This window comes from Triticum aestivum, chromosome 3A, assembly GCF_018294505.1.
Source record: "Triticum aestivum cultivar Chinese Spring chromosome 3A, IWGSC CS RefSeq v2.1, whole genome shotgun sequence".
Taxonomy (NCBI): domain Eukaryota; kingdom Viridiplantae; phylum Streptophyta; class Magnoliopsida; order Poales; family Poaceae; genus Triticum; species Triticum aestivum.
The window spans coordinates 339,958,884-339,975,464 of NC_057800.1; positions in this window are offsets into that span (position 1 = coordinate 339,958,884).

Sequence of the window (16,581 nt, forward strand, 5' to 3'; positions counted from 1 at the left end):
CATCAACTAGGCGTATCAATAGGCTATGGAGATGCCCATCAATAGATATTGTGAGTGAGTAGGTATTTCCATGCAACGGATGCACTAGAGCTATAAGTGTATGAAAGATCAAAAAGAAACTAAGTGGGTGTGCATCCAACTTGCTTGCTCATGAAGACCTAAGGCATTTGAGGAAGCCCATCGTTGGAATATACAAGCCAAGTTCTATGATGGAAAATTCCCACTAGTATATGAAAGTGACAACACAGGAGACTCTCTATTATGAAGATCATGGTGCTACTTTGAAGCACAAGTGTGGTAAAAGGATAGTAGCATTTCCCCTTCTCTCTTTTTCTCTCTTTTTTTGTTTTCTCTTTTTTGGGGGGCCCTCTTTTTTTTGGCCTCTTTGTTTTTTTTCGTCCAGAGTCTCAACCCTACTTGTGGGGGAATCATAGTCTCCATCACCCTTTCCTCACTGGGACAATGCTCTAATAATGATGATCATCACACTTTTATTTACTTACAACTCAAGAATTACAACTCAATACTTAGAACAAAATATGACTCTATATGAATGCCTCTGGCAGCGTACCGATATGTGCAATGACTCAAGAGTGACATGTATGAAAGAATTATGAAAGGTGGCTTTGCTACAAATGCGATGTCAACTACATGATCATGCAAATCAATATGACAATGATGAAGCGTGTCATAATAAACAGAACGGTGGAAAGTTGCATGGCAATATATATCGGAATGGCTATGGAAATACCATAATAGGTAGGTATGGTGACTGTCTTGAGGAAGGTATATGGTGGGTGTATGGTACCGGCGAAGGTTGCGCGACACTAGAGAGGCTAGCAATGGTGGAAGGGTGAGAGTGCGCATAATCCATGGACTCAAGATTAGTCATCAAGAACTCACATACTTACTGCAAAAATCTATTAGTTATCAAAACGAAGTACTACGTGCATGCTCCTAGGGGGATAGATTGGTAGGAAAGACCATCGCTCGTCCCCGACCACCACTCATAAGGAAGACAATCAAAAATATCTCATGCTCCAACTTCGTTACATAACGGTTCACCATACGTGCATGCTACGGGACTCACAAACCTTAACACAAGTATTTCTCAAATTAATAATTACTCACTAGCATGACTCTAATATCCCCATCTTCATATCTCAAAACAATCATAAAGAATCAAACTTCTCATAGTATTCAATGCACTTTATATGAAAGTTTTTATTATATCCCTCTTGCATGCCTATCATATTAGGACTAAATTCATAACCAAAGCAAATTATCATGCTGTTAAAAGACTCTCAAAATGATATAAGTGAAGCATTAGAGTTCAACAATTTCTTCAAAATAAATCTATCGCCATGCTCTAAAAAGATATAAGGAAGCACTAGAGCAAATGACAAACTACTCCAAAAGATATAAGTGAAGATCAATGAGTAGTCAAATAATTATGTAACTATGTGAAGACTCCTTCTCATAAATAAAATTTCAGATCTTAAGTACTTTATTCAAACAGCAAGCAAAACAAAGTAAAATGGAATTGCAAGGATAGCACATATCATGTGAAGAAGGAAAATATTAGGCTCAACCGAGGCTAACCGATAATTGTTGATGAAGGAAGGTGGGATACCTACCAGGGCATCCCCAAGCTTAGATGCTTGAGACTTCTTGAAATATTAATTAGGGATGCCTTGGGCATCTCCAAGCTTGAGCTTTTGTGTCTCCTTAATTCCTCTCATATCATAGTTTCCTGGAATCTTAAAATCTTCGTGCACACAAAACTCAACAAGAACTCGTGAGATAAGTTAGTATAAACCAACGCAAAACCTTATCATTATCTACTGTAGAAAATCACTAAAATTATAATTTGACATTGCATACTAAATGCCTCTGCATATTTAATAGTCCTATCCTCAAATAGAATCATTAAACAAGCAACCATATGCAAATAATGCAAACATAACAGCAATTTGTCTAAACAGGATAGTTTGTAAAGAATGCAAGAGGAATCATACTTCTTTAACTCCAAAAATTCTGAAAAATTACCACACTGTATATAATTTATTTTTACTCATTGTGTAAAAATTTGAAGATTCTATCATGTTCTGACTAACCACAAATATTCAAAACATAACAGCAAACCTTTTGATTTTTAAAACAACAACATATAGACTTGAAAAATAAGTATGGTAAAGGCTATACTTGACCTTTTTATTGAACTAAAAGATGCAAACCATTACTCTAAATAACAGCAAGAAAATACTAATAAAACAAAATGATGCTCCAAGCAAAACTCATATCATGTGGTGAATAAAAATATAGCCTCAAGTAAAGTTGCCGTTAAACGAAGACGAAAGAGGGGATGCCATCCGGGGCATCCCCAAGCTTAGATGCTTGGTTGTCCTTGAATATTACCTTGGGGTGCCTTGGGCATCCCCAAGCTTATGCTCTTGCAACTCCTTATTCCGTAGTCCATCGAATCTTTACCCAAAACTTGAAAACTTCACAACACAAAACTTAACAGAAAACTCGTAAGCTCCGTTAGTATAAGAAAGCAAATCACCACTTAGGTACTGTCAAGACAAGATTCATAATTTTTCTCACATGATGCCTACTGTGCCCTATCATTTCTACAATTTATATTAAGCAATATAAGCCATAGAAACTAGAAAACAAGCAAACTATGCATCGAAAATAGAATCGGTCAAAAACAGGACAGTCTGTAGTAGTCTGTAGCTCTCGAATACTTGTATAACTCCAAAAATTCTGAAAAATTAGGACAGCCTGAGCAACTTGTTCATTAATATTATGCAAAAAGAATCAGTATTTTATCATGCTTTCGTTAAAAATGAGAATTGTTTTCCTGAGTGAAAAAGTTTTTGTTTTTCAGCAAGATCAAATTAACGATCACCATAGATCATCCCAAAGGTCTTACTTGGCACTTTATTGAAAAAAAAGCTATAAAACATGATTACTACAGTAGCTTAATCATGTGAACAAACAAAAACAGTAGGGGTAAATATTGGGTTGTCCACCAACAAGCGCTTTTCTTTAATGCCTTTCTAGCTAGGCATGATGATTTCAATGATGCTCACATAAAAGATAAGATTTGAAACATAACGGGAGCATCATGAAGCATATGACAAGCACATTTAAGTCTAAACCACTTCCTATGCATAGGGATTTTGTGAGAAAACAACTTGTGGGAACAAGAATCAACTTGCATAGGAAGGTAAAATAAGGATAACTTCAAGATTTTCAACACATAGAGAGGAAACTAGATATTCTTCCAATATGTAAAAGCATATGTTCCTCTCTCATAATAATTTTCAGTGGCATCATGAATGAATTCAACAATATAACCATCACATGAAGCATTCTTTTCTTGATTCATAAGCGTAGAAAATTTACTACTCTCCACATAAGCAAAATTCTTCTCATTCGGAATAGTGGGAGCAAATTCAGCAAAATAACTATCATGGGAAAGAAAATTAAAATCAAGATGACAAATTTCATGGTTATAATTATTCTTTATAGCATACGTGTCATCACAGTAATCATCATAGATAGGTGGCTTGCTTTCATCATAACAAATTTGCTCATCAAAACTTGGGGGAGAGAAAATATCATGTTCATCAAACATAGCATCCCCAAGCTTCTGGGTTTGCATATCATTAGCATCATGGATATTCAAAGAATTCATACTAACAACATTGCAATCATGCTCATCATTCAAAGATTTACTGCCAAACATTTTAATGCATTCTTATTCTAACACTTTGGAACAATTATCGGAATCCTTATTTTCACGAAAGACATTAAAAAGATGAAGCATATGAGGCAACCTCAATTCCATTTTTTAATTTTCTTTTATAAACTAAACTAGTGATAAAACAAGAAACTAAAAGAGTCGATTACAAGATCTAAAGATATACCTTCAAGCACTAACCTCCTCAAAGTTATTCTTTTTGATCAATCCATTGGGCTATTCCTATAAGTGTCACAAACAGCCCTAGAGTTTGTAGTAAAATAACACCTTAAGACACAAATCAACCAAAACCCTAATGTCACCTAGATACTCCAATGTCACCTCAAGTATCCGCGTGATTTATTATACAATATGCATCACACAATCTCAGATTCATCTATTCAACCAACACAAAGAAGTTCAAAGAGTGCCCCAAAGTTTCTACCGGAGAGTCAAGACGAAAACGGGTGCCAGCCCCTATGCATAGATTCCCAAGGTCACGAAACCCACAAGTTGATCACCAAAACATACATGAAGTGAATCAATAGAACACCCCATTGTCACCACGGGTATCCAACGAAAGACATACATCAAGTGTTCACAAATCCTTAAAGACTCAGTCGGATAAGATAAGTTCAAAGGGAAAACTCAATCCATTACAAGAGATAGAGGGGGAGAAACATCATAAGATGCAACTATAGTAGCAAATCTCGTGTTACATCAAGATAGTGCCACATCAAGAACACAAGAGAGAGAGAGAGATCAAACACATAGCTACTGGTACATACCCTCAGCCCTGAGGGTGAACTACTCCCTCCTTGTCATGGAGATCGCCGGGATGATGAAGATGGCCACCGATGATGATTCCCCCCTCCAGCAGGGTGCCAGAACAAGATCCTGATTGGTTTTTGGTGCCTACATAGGCTTGCGGCGCCGGAACTCCCGATCTAGGTTTCTTTTCGGGGGTTTCTGTATTCATAGGAATTTTTGGCGTCGGTCTCACGTCAGGGGGGTCTCCGAGTCATCCTTGAGGCAGGGGGCATGCCGAGGGGGTAGGGCGCGCCCTCCACCCTCGTGGATGGCTCGGGACTCTTCTGGCTCAACTATTTTACTCCAGGGCCTTCTTTTGGTCCATAAAAAATCATCAAAAATTGGCACATCAATTGGACTCCGTTTGGTATTCCTTTTCCATAAAACTCAAAAACAAGGAGAAACTGGCAGTGGCACTGGGCTCTAGGTTAATAGGTTTGTCCCAAAAATCATATAAAATAGAATATAAATGCATATAATACATCCTAGATGGATAATATAATTGCATGGAACAATCAAAAATTATAGATACGATGGAGATGTATCAAGCATCTCCAAGCTTAATTCCTGCTCGTCCTCGAGTAGGTAAATGATAAAAACAGAATTTTTGATGTGGATTGCTACCTAACATATTTATCAATGTAACCCTCTTTATTGTGGCAAGATTATTCAGATCCATAATGTTCAAAACAAAAGTTTAGTATTGACATAATAATAATAATAATTCAAGCATACTAACAAGGCAATTATGTCTTCTCAAAATAACATGGCCAAAGAAAGCTTATCCCTACAAAATCATATAGTCTGGCTATGCTCCATCTTCATCATAAAATATTCAAATCATGCACAACCTCGATGACAAGCCAAGCAATTGTTTCATACTTTTGATGTTCTCAAACTTTTTCAACTTGCACGCAATACATGAGCGATAGCCATGGACATATCACTATAGGTGGAATAGACAGTGGTTGTGGACAAGAAAAAAAAGGAGATAGTCTCACATCAACTTGGCATATCAACGGGTATGGAGATGCCCATCAATAGATATCAATGTGAGTGAGTAGGGATTGCCATGCAACAGATGCACTAGAGCTATAAGTGCATCAAAGCTCAAAAAGAAACTAAGTGGGTGTGCATACAACTTGTGTGGGGCGTCCGAGTGAAGTAGACGCGTCCCGCGGAGTGACGATGCGCGGGGCATCCGAGTGAAGTAGACGCGTCCCGCGGAGTGATGATGTGCGGGGCGTCCGAGTGAAGTAGACGCGTCCCGTGGAGTGAAGATGTGCGGGGCGGTCGAGTGAAGTAGACGCATCCCGCAGAATGATGATGCGCGGGGTGTCCGAGTGAAGTAGACGCGTCCCACAGAGTGACGATGTACGTGGCGTCCGAGTGAAGTAGATGCGTCCCACGGAGTGACGATGTGCAGGGCGGCCGAGTGAAGTAGAAGCGTCCAGCGGAGTGACGCTGCGCAGGGCGTCCGAGTGAAGTAGACGCATCCCATGGAGTGACGATGCGCGGGGCGTCCGAGTGACGGGTAGCCGAATGTCTTTGGTCTTTTCTTCTGAGAGGTTGTGGATGAAGTTTCCTTTGGTTTCATCTCCGTCAAGTGTCGAGGAGGGAGAGAGGAAGGGTGCAGTAGCTGCACTGCGTCTGTTAGTCCCCACCGGAGGGAGCAGCAGCGCTGCCGGCTCTCTTGCTTTGTGGCTTGGGGGAGCCGGGCCACTAGCCAATTTCACGGACGCTCAGACCACCGCCAAGTGCTGATGTCGATGGGGGGAGTAGCGCTGCTTGTTGTCATGCCTCGTCGAGCCCGCGGCTCCATCATGGGAGCCATCGCCAATCCGCGACCAAGTACCTGTGCCGGAGAGACGAATTGTCGCGCATGCGGGGGTATCTCCAGCCTCCGTTTCCATCATGCGAGTCACTTCAGAGCAACACTAGTCGAACGCGTCTCCGCCGCGCAAACCGTTGATCAGCTGACTCGGCATAGGAATCCCATGCTGTCGGTTGCTGCGTCTCACCGCTCGAGGAGCCGGACCACGTTCGTGCATGTGAAGGAAGTTTCCTTCTTCCACGGGCCATTTATCTCCCTGCCAGTTTATTGCCAGATCATGGGCTTGTGCCTCAAATGCGGATGTTGTAGTAGGGTAGCAGACGCCAGCGGGACGAGTTGTCGCACATGGGGGTGTGGCCAGCCCTGACACCCACACCGCGTCGGGCCAGTGCCACCTCTGCGGAAGCCACGACGGGGCCACGATTCCTGTAGGAGGACTCGCCTTGTGCAGGTGGCGTGACCGTCCTCCGACAGATGCACCATGTGGGGCGCACCGTCCATGTGGCACCCTGCCGTGCGGGAAGCTGGGCAGTTGGTCGTAGAGACCATGGCCAAGCAGACGATCGGAGGAAGGAGCGGGCCGACGACGATGGAGTCGATGGAGTGGTTGCAGAGGACGTAGACTTCACCGAACATTCATGAGGGAGCCGGATCATCGATTGAGACTTCCTAGAAGAAGAGGAGGTCTTTCCGAAGGGCGTCGCTGCAGCATGCCGCGTCCGGGCATCGGGAAGATGAGGTGGTATTCCTCCTCACCTGGTGCCCTCTCTTCTTCTAACTCTCGATCCATGATCGGTCCGGAATCCCCACAATGTCGAGTAAAAGATGTATCTTTACCCCCTTTTTGTGATGCTTCAGAAGCACGCTATGGAGATGAAACATGATGTGATATATCAAAGAAAATTAGATACAGAAGAATAACAAACCATTTGCATCATGGCTCGATAGACACCATGCCCCATGGTGCACGCCAACTGTCGTGGAACAATTCCGACAATAATATGGGATAGGGTAAAGGAGCATGATCTATCGAGATGCATATGGGTGACATGGTGGTTTTGGCGAGTTCGGGCCTCTCACAGTGGAGATAACGACCCTACGTCTTGTGCTCCGAAGAGGCTTTCTTTATCTGTCATGAACACGGAGTTACATGGCGTATTTGAGAGAGAGAGAAAGAGGGAGAACGGATCTCCATGCCTCAGCTAAATGGTGAGAGAGAGAGGCGGGAAAAGAATGAGGGCCTGCCTTAAGTCTAGTGGTGGGGGTGGCGAGTGCGCCACCCCCTCACCTCCTATGTTACAAAGTGGGGCATTGATGCCATAATGTTAGTCTACTACCAAGATAATGCTTCGAGTTCCTTGTCGACTGTTGGTCTTTGCGTATCCTAGTGAGTCATATGACCGAGTTGTCGGCTGTCATCCGAGTGGATGGTACGTTGCTTGTCCGAGTGGATAGTATGTCTGTATGAAATTTATCTAGACCCACCTGATGTGTGGACCCCATGCTTTAATATATTTTGACCCTTCGTGGGCCTACCTATTGTGTGTACACTACTGCAGGAGACTGCTAACTTAACACTATGATCAGAGACCCTTTGCCGAAACTGTGTGCGATGCAATAATCGCAAACAGTGGTGTAAAAAACCGTCAAAAAAGGTGCAAAACGTTTGCGATGATGTATGCATCAAACATGGTTCAGGTTTTAGTTGCATGTGCGATGAAGGGCATACGATTAATCCATTCAAACTGTCTGCGATGAGGCAGAACAACAGAAATGGGCAGCCATAACAATGTGTGTGCGATGCAGGACACACGGTTAATCCATTCGAACTGTTTGCGATGAGGTAGAACAACAGAAACGGGAAGCCATATCAATGTGTGTGCGATATACGACATACGGTTAACTCGGATGAACTATTTTCGATTAGGGAACACAACAGAAACGGTTCAACTTAACAAGATGTGTGTGATATGCAGCATACAGTTCACATGGATAAACTGTTTGCGATGAGCCAAAAGAACACAAACGAGTCATGTAAACAAGATGTGTGTGATACGTGGCAAACAGCTAACTCGGGTGAACTATTTGCGATGAGAAATTACAACACGGACGGTCAATACAGTTACTTTGTGTGTGATTCTGTGTGTACAAAAAACTTTGAAAAATGCAAACTAGTTGCTTGCGGTGGCTAGGAGTATTGCACACGATGCGTCTGCGGGCACTCGTGTGCGATGATTAGTATGTTACACATACGTTTCCTTATGTGAACATGTGTGTGAATTTGCAATATGGACAGTTAATATGCAAATGCCTTCTGGACATCGGGCAGACGCTTAAACTCAATGAACTGTGTATGATACTAATACTTTCCATGAAAATTTATGAACTTGGGTAACAACATTTGAGTAACATATATATAGTGGTTACACTATTCGACAAAAGGAGGATCTTCGTAACACGGGTTTGACAACCATATGGTCCATATCTACATACTTAACATAGTAACAACTATCACATTTTAAGAAGCTAAGGGCCAACAACCATATGGTCCATATCTACATACTTAACATATATAGTAACAACTAGCACATTTTAAGAGGCTGAGGGCCAACAACCATAACTATCCACTGGAAGCAGCTTGATCACGACGACTCGGTATCTCGTCAATGAAAAGGAAGAGCCCTCCCGTGCCTTGGTAGAGCGGGAGTAGAACAGTGTCTCCAATTTTCTAATATGGATGCATTGCCACGAGAAGCGAGAACTTGTTGCTTTGAATGGTTCCATTTTTGCGGGAAATGCAGTACCTTGCAATCACTTTGGCGTTATTAGCAGGCACAAGTGTAATTCGACCACGCTGGGAAATTGATCCAGGAACGGCTACAGGGGCAATTACTGTTGACATGTAGAATAAAAAACAATTGTAACATATCGTTGAAGATATATATATATAGTTTATGAGCATCAACATTAAAATAAGACTTTTTACCAGCGCTTTGTGCACACAATTGGTCTTGTTCAGTGTGTGCACCATAGGTATAATTAATCCCATCCAAAATCCAGCGTTCATACGCTGTGCTATCTCTGTCAGATTATCAACAAAGTCCTTCCAGTGAAATTTGGTACGCTTAGTAACATACAGTTCGTTCACTATGCATCCAACATATCCTGCTTAAAAGGTGGAAAGGTATTATTTATTCAGAACATGGTAGAAGAATATATAGTGCGCATAAATTGGTAAACCAAATTTGTTACTGCCTAGGAATGGAGTCAGAATATGATATGACAATTGGTTACTTAAATAGTGATCAATTGGTTGCTTAAATAGTAATATGACAACATGGAGGAAGTTGAAAGGACACTAACCTCAATCAGACTTTGATCGGTTGATGGCGTTGGGGAAGTAAACATCCATGTTAATTAGACCAGGCTGTGGTGCATGCACTAGAATTTTATTGCCAGCTTTCAGTTCATAACACTTAGACATTTTTCTCCAAAGGTCCGCATTAAAATAGGAGTGACCATCTTTATCAAGTTTTACGCTAACCATCATTGTAAACCCATGTTGCGTCAATATGACATCTTGGGAGTCATCAACAAAGTAAAGCCCAAGATTTCCTTCTAGTCCTGTTCTTGCAAAGCAAGGGACGTACTGCTTGAAATGAAAATTAAGATCGTAAATTAGATATATTGAAATAACCGAGCAAGATGCAAATATGAGAGTAACTAATAGAACATATCCATATATAGATGCAAGCAAAGTACAAAAATATAGAATTAAAAATAAATAATGTAACAAAGATTTGATGCAAATATATAGATAATGTAGCAATAGACGGTATATGTTAACAAATTTAGGCCATGCCGACCGTGGTAGGTTGAGATTCAACATACTGAGTGCTCCCTCAAGTCATCTGGAATGGTGAGATAGAACTTTGTTTTTGACTGGCCACGACCACAGTTGCCCGATTTGTGCTCGAACTGTGCACAAATGAATGAACACCCACGAATAAGCTAGAACAAAAATGATTCCACGATGATTTCCGCCGGTTGATTAACAGCGACGGACGGACTGCGATAAGAGAAGAGTGAATATTTTGCTAATTAAGTTGATTACCTTCTCCATGAGAAAAATCCGTGGCCCAATCCCGCAGAAAACCCCAGTCGACCAGAGTCTAGAATGTCAGTGCAGATAGGTGGCAGAAAGCGGTGGAGGCGAAATCCGGTGCTATTTGGAGCACGACCTACAGCCGCCGCCAACAGCCGTCGAGCTTAGGGTGCAGAGTTGCGGAGGAGTCCGCGACGAGGGTTTTCTTTTCGTTTTGCATGTGTGAGTGAACACACACGGTTCGCAGAGGCGACGAAGATGAAGCGTGTGCGATAGTAAATCACCGAGATTGAATGGGAAACCCAATTTCCTTTCTCTTTCATCCATGAGTTTTTTTCTACGATGAACATAAACCCTACTAATTATCGTGTTCAAATTTGATAGTTTTCCGGGTTCATTTATAATATTTAGGGGATTATGTGCATTTTGTAGGCATTAATGCATGTAATTCAAATTCAAACAATTGGTGCACAAGAACGGTATGGAAAAACCATACTTGTGGTATTTAGTAATTTCTCAAGCCTTTTACCAGGAATGGGCAGAGATTTCAATGGAGTCAACCACAAACACATAATTTACTGGGTTATCAACTATAGAACAATGAAATATGTGCTTGAAAAACATGACGGCTGGCATGGTGCCATGGTATGGCTTCACCGTGCCCTGGTTAAAAGCTGAGAAGGTTTGATTTATGTCATCATGCACGCCCTTCATAAATCGAACCATCACCAAGGAAGTTCAATGCTTTCGAGAGGGAAATCGCCAAGATTGAAGGGGAATCCAAATTTCCATCCTAGTTTGTCTTTCAAATTTTTTCCAACGATCAACATACTGCCTCAAATGAAACGTGTTCAAATTTGACATTTTTCGAACTCATTTACCATATTTAGGGGATTGTGTGCATTTTCTAGGCATTAATTATGCACATAATTCAAATTCAAACAATTGGTGCATGAAAAGGTGCACAAGAATGGTCTGGAAAACCATGCTCGTGCTATACAAAGAATGAAACACATGGTTGGAAAACATGACGCCTGGTGTGGTGCCAAGGTATGGCCTCACCATGCCCCTGGTAAAAATTGGAGAATGTTTTCCTTATGTCGTGATGCGCGCCTTTCATAAAATGAACCATCATCCGAGGAAGTTTAATGGTTTCGAGGGGCAAATCACCAAGATTGAAGGGGGATCCAAATTTCCTTTGTCCACGAGTTTTTTCTATGATGAGCATACAACCTGCAAATCACCGTGTTCATATTTGGCACTTTTCCGGGTTCATTTGCCATATTTAGGGGATTATGTGCATTTTCTAGGCATTAATGCGCACAATTCAAGTGCAAACAATTGATGCATGAAAGGGTCCACAAGGACGGCCTAGAAAACCATGCTCGTGCCATTTAGTAAACTCTCATGCCTTTTACAAGGAATGGACAGATATTTCGATGAAATGTGTGGCAATAGTCAACCACAAATGTTTGTTTGTTGGGTTTTCAACTATAGAAAAAATGAAATAAATGCTTAAAAACATGACAGCTGGCATGGTGCCATGGTATGACCTCACCATGCCCTGGTAAAAATTTGAGAAGGTTTGGCTTATGTTGTCATGCACGCCCTTCATAAATCGAACCATCACCGAGGAAGTCCCATGCTTTCGAGATGGAAAATCCCCAAGATTGAAGGTGAATCCTAATTTCTGTCCTAGTTTGCCATTCAGTTTTTTTCCAACAATCAACATACCGCCTCAAATGCAACGTGTTCAAATTTGACATTTTCCCGGGCTCATTTACAATACTTAGGGGATTATGTGCATTTTCTAGGCATTAATGGACATAATTTAAATTCGAAAAATCGGTGCATGAAAAGGTGCACAAGAATGGTCTGGAAAACCATGCTCATGTTATTTAGCACATTCTCATGCCTTTTACAAGGAATGGGCAGATATTTCAAGGAAATGTGTGGCAATAGTCAACCATAAACGCGTCGTTTATTCGGTTAACAACTATACAAAAAAATGAAACACATGATTGCAAAACATGACGCCTGGCTTGGTGCCATGGTATGGCCTCATGATATGTCTCCAACGTATCTATAATTTTTTATTGTTCCATGGTATTATATTATCCATCTAGGATGTTTTATATGCATTTATATGATATTTTATATGATTTTTGGGACTAACCTATTAACCTAAAGCCCAGTGCCAGTTTCTGTTTTTTCCTTGTTTTTGAGTTTTACAGAAAAGTAATACCAAACGAAGTCCAATTGACATGCCAATTTTCGATGATTTTTTATGGACCAAAAGAAGCCCCCGGAGTAAAAGAGCTGGGCCAGAAGAGTCCAGAGCCGTCCACGAGGGTGGAGGGCGCGCCCTACCCCCCTGGGCGCGCCCCCTATCTCGTGGACGACTCGAGGACCCGCCACAAGCCTCTGTAGCCACCAAAGACCAATCGGGACCCTGTTCCGGTACCCTGCCGGAGGGGGAATCCCTCACCGGTGGTCATCTTCATCATCCCGGCGCTCTCCATGACGAGGAGGGAGTAGTTCACCCTCGGGGGTGAGGGTATGTACTAGTAGCCATGTATTTGATATCTCTCTCTCCCGTGTTCTTTATTCGGTACGATCTTGATGTATTGCGAGCTTTGGTATCATAGTTGGATCTTATGATGTTTCTCCCCCTCTACTCTCTTGTAATGGATTGAGTTTTCCCTTTGAAGTTATCTTATCGGATTGAGTCTATAAGGATTTGAGAACACTTGATGTATGTCTTGCATGTGCTTATCTGCGGTGACAATGGGATATTCACGTGATTCACTTGATGTATATGTTTTGGTGATCAACTTGCGAGTTCCGTGACCTCTTGAACTTATGCATAGGAGTTGGCACACGTTTTTGTCTTGACTCTCCGGTAGAAACTTTGGGGCACTCTTTGAAGTTCTTTGTATTGGTTGAATAGATGAATCTGAGATTGTGTAATGCATATCGTATAATCATACCCACGGATACTTGAGGTGACATTAGGGTTTTGGTTGATTTGTGTCTTAAGGTATTATTCAAGTACGGACTCTAGGATAGATCGAACAGAAATAATAGCTTTGTGTTATTTACTACGGACTCTTGAATAGATCGATCAGAAAGAATAACTTTGAGGTGGTTTCGTACCCTACAATAATCTCTTAGTTTGTTTTCCGCTATTAGTGACTTTGGAGTGACTCTTTGTTGCATCTTGAGGGATTGTTATATGATCCAATTATGTTATTATTGTTGAGAGAACTTGCACTAGTGAAAGTATGAACCCTAGGCCTTGTTTCCTAGCATTGCAATACCGTTTATGCTCACTTTTATCATTAGTTACCTTGCTGTTTTTATATTTTCAGATTATAAAAACCTATATCTACCATCCATATTGCACTTGTATCACCATCTCTTCGCTGAACTAGTGCACCTATACAATTTACCATTTGTATTGGGTGTGTTGGGGACACAAGGGACTCTTTGTTATTTGGTTGCAGGGTTGTTTGAGAGAACCATCTTCATCCTATGCCTCCCAAGGATTTATAAACCTTAGGTCATCCACTTGAGGGAAATTTGCTACTGCCCTACAAACCTCTGCACTTGGAGGCCCAACAACGTGTACAAGAAGAAGGTTGTGTAGTAGACATCACCTCACCATGCCCCGTAAAAATTGGAGAATGTTTTCCTTATGTCGTGATGCGCGCCTTTCATAAATCAAACCATCACCGAGGAAGTTTCATGGTTTGAAGGGGGAAATCACCAAGATTGAAGGGGGGTCCAAATTTCCTTTGTCCTTTGTCCACAAGTTTTTCTCTACGATGAACATACAACCTGCAAATCACCGTGTTCAAATTTGGCACTTTTCCGGGTTCATTTGCCATATTTAGGGGATTATGTGCATTTCCTAGGCATTAGTGCGCATAATTCAAGTTCAAAGAATCGATGCATGAAAGGGTCCACAAGAAAGGCCTAGAAAACCATGCTCGTGCATTTAGTACAAGGAATGGACAAATACTTCGATGAAATGTGTGGCAATAGTCAACCACAAATGTCTGTTTGTTGGGTTTTCAACTATAAAAATGAAATAAATGCTTAAAAAACATGTCGCCTGGCATGGTGCCATGGTATGACCTCACCATGCCTTCGTAAAAATTTGAGGAGGTTTGGCTTATGTTGTCATGCACGCCCTTCAGAAATCAAACCATCCCCGAGGAAGTTCCATGCTTTCGAAAGGGAAATCCTCAAGATTGAAGGGGAATCCAAATTTTCTTCGTTCTTTGCCCAGGAGTTTTTTCTACAACGAACATACACCCTGCAAATCACTGTGTTCAAATTTGGCATTTTTTCGGGCTCATTTACCATATTTAGGGGATTATGTGAATTTTCTAGGCATTTAGCGCATATAAATCCAATCTAGCTACAGATGCACGGGTGTGATGTGAGAGACATGGATTGCCATTCGATCGCGGCGCATCCAACGGTGCACACGTGTGATCCGCGTGGCTGGGGTTCCGGCCAATCATAGCGCAACACACAATAGGCTCAGCGCACACTATTTCCGGAAGCGACGGAGATGAACCGTGTGCGATAATGAACGAGCAAAATTGTAAGGGAAGCCAAATTTCTATTGTCGTTTGTGGTTGAGCTCTTGAATACCACCGCACTGTACGGCTGCCCGACCCCTCTGTCCCAGAGCTCTCTCTAGGCGTCGTCCATGGCACCGCGACGCACAGTAACTGGTAACGAAGCAATGGCATCCCGCCGTGCCCCGTTCCTCGCCACCCGCCACCGCGCACATGGTAAGGAAGCGATGGCATCTCGCCGCGCCAAGTTCATCGCTGCCGGCTGCCAGAAAATTACATGGGTGGACTTTGAGGCTGCCATGGCCGAATGGGTGGTGCATCTAGAGGCGGCCAAAGCCGCACAGAAGGAGCGGAAAAGGCAGAGAGCAGTCAAGAAAAGAGAGTCCCGCCGCCGCAAGAAAAAAGAGGCCGCACGCCATGGTGAGGAGAGCTTGGCAGAGATTGAAGCACAGTGGGCTGCCGCCTACAAGGCAGGGAAGGAGAACACCAGCGTCTGGCCAGCATGCCTTGATGGCAGCATGTGAGAAGTAGTTTAAGTTTGTAGTATTAGAGCAAATTACTAGTAGTACTTTAAGTTTGTAGTATTAACGTACAATGTCGGTAAGAGCATCCTTTGAGGGCTTTGAGCGTTAATTAGCATGTGTGCCCGTGTTTTTTTGCGTTAATCATTAGAAGATCACAAAACACACGGTTTCTATGATGTACCCGTCTGTGTTTTTTGCGTTAATGACCCATAAGTCAGTTACATGTGCGATATTTCCTAATAAACTAGGCGTACCATTGACCGAAAAAAAATCAAGTACACGTGTACATTTTTTTGGAGACGGGATCTGCCAACTTTCTTTTTTCTCGCACATGAGTATTTTTACGCGCTTCGTGTGCGTTGTGTGTTTCCCCCGCCCAAGTTTCAAATTTCGCACCGAAATTCTCATTAGGTGTGCGCTTTCAGAATTTATTTCTCCAACCACATCCCCTTCCCCTTAGTATCCACCCTCCCTCGCGCCTCCCCCTACTGGCATCTCAAACCGCCGCCACCGCAACCACAACTTCAACCACATCTACGTTCTACTCGGATCTGGCCTGATTGTTTAAATGGCGCCCACGAAACATCCTCATGCCTCCAAATCCCCCCCGTCATGAGCTGATGGCTGTGCGTGTTGACCCGGAGGAACACCTCGCCTCCGCCGCCGCCGCGGACATGGTGCAGGCTTTGGCCCAGATGAAGTCCCCTAGTGACTACCCCCAAGGACTTAATAGGTAAGATCTCACCAGCTAAATCTTACCAATACCACTTGCAACGGCTATGATTTGTACGGTTGATGTATTAAGCATGTTCGTGCCATGTTTATTTCAGTACTACACATTGTGTGATGTTCAAATATTACCGTGTCCAGCTAAATTTCACCAATACCAGCAACAAACTTACAATACATGACTTAGGATATCACTAGAGATGTTGCCCATTTGCTATTTTTAGTGGATGCTAACC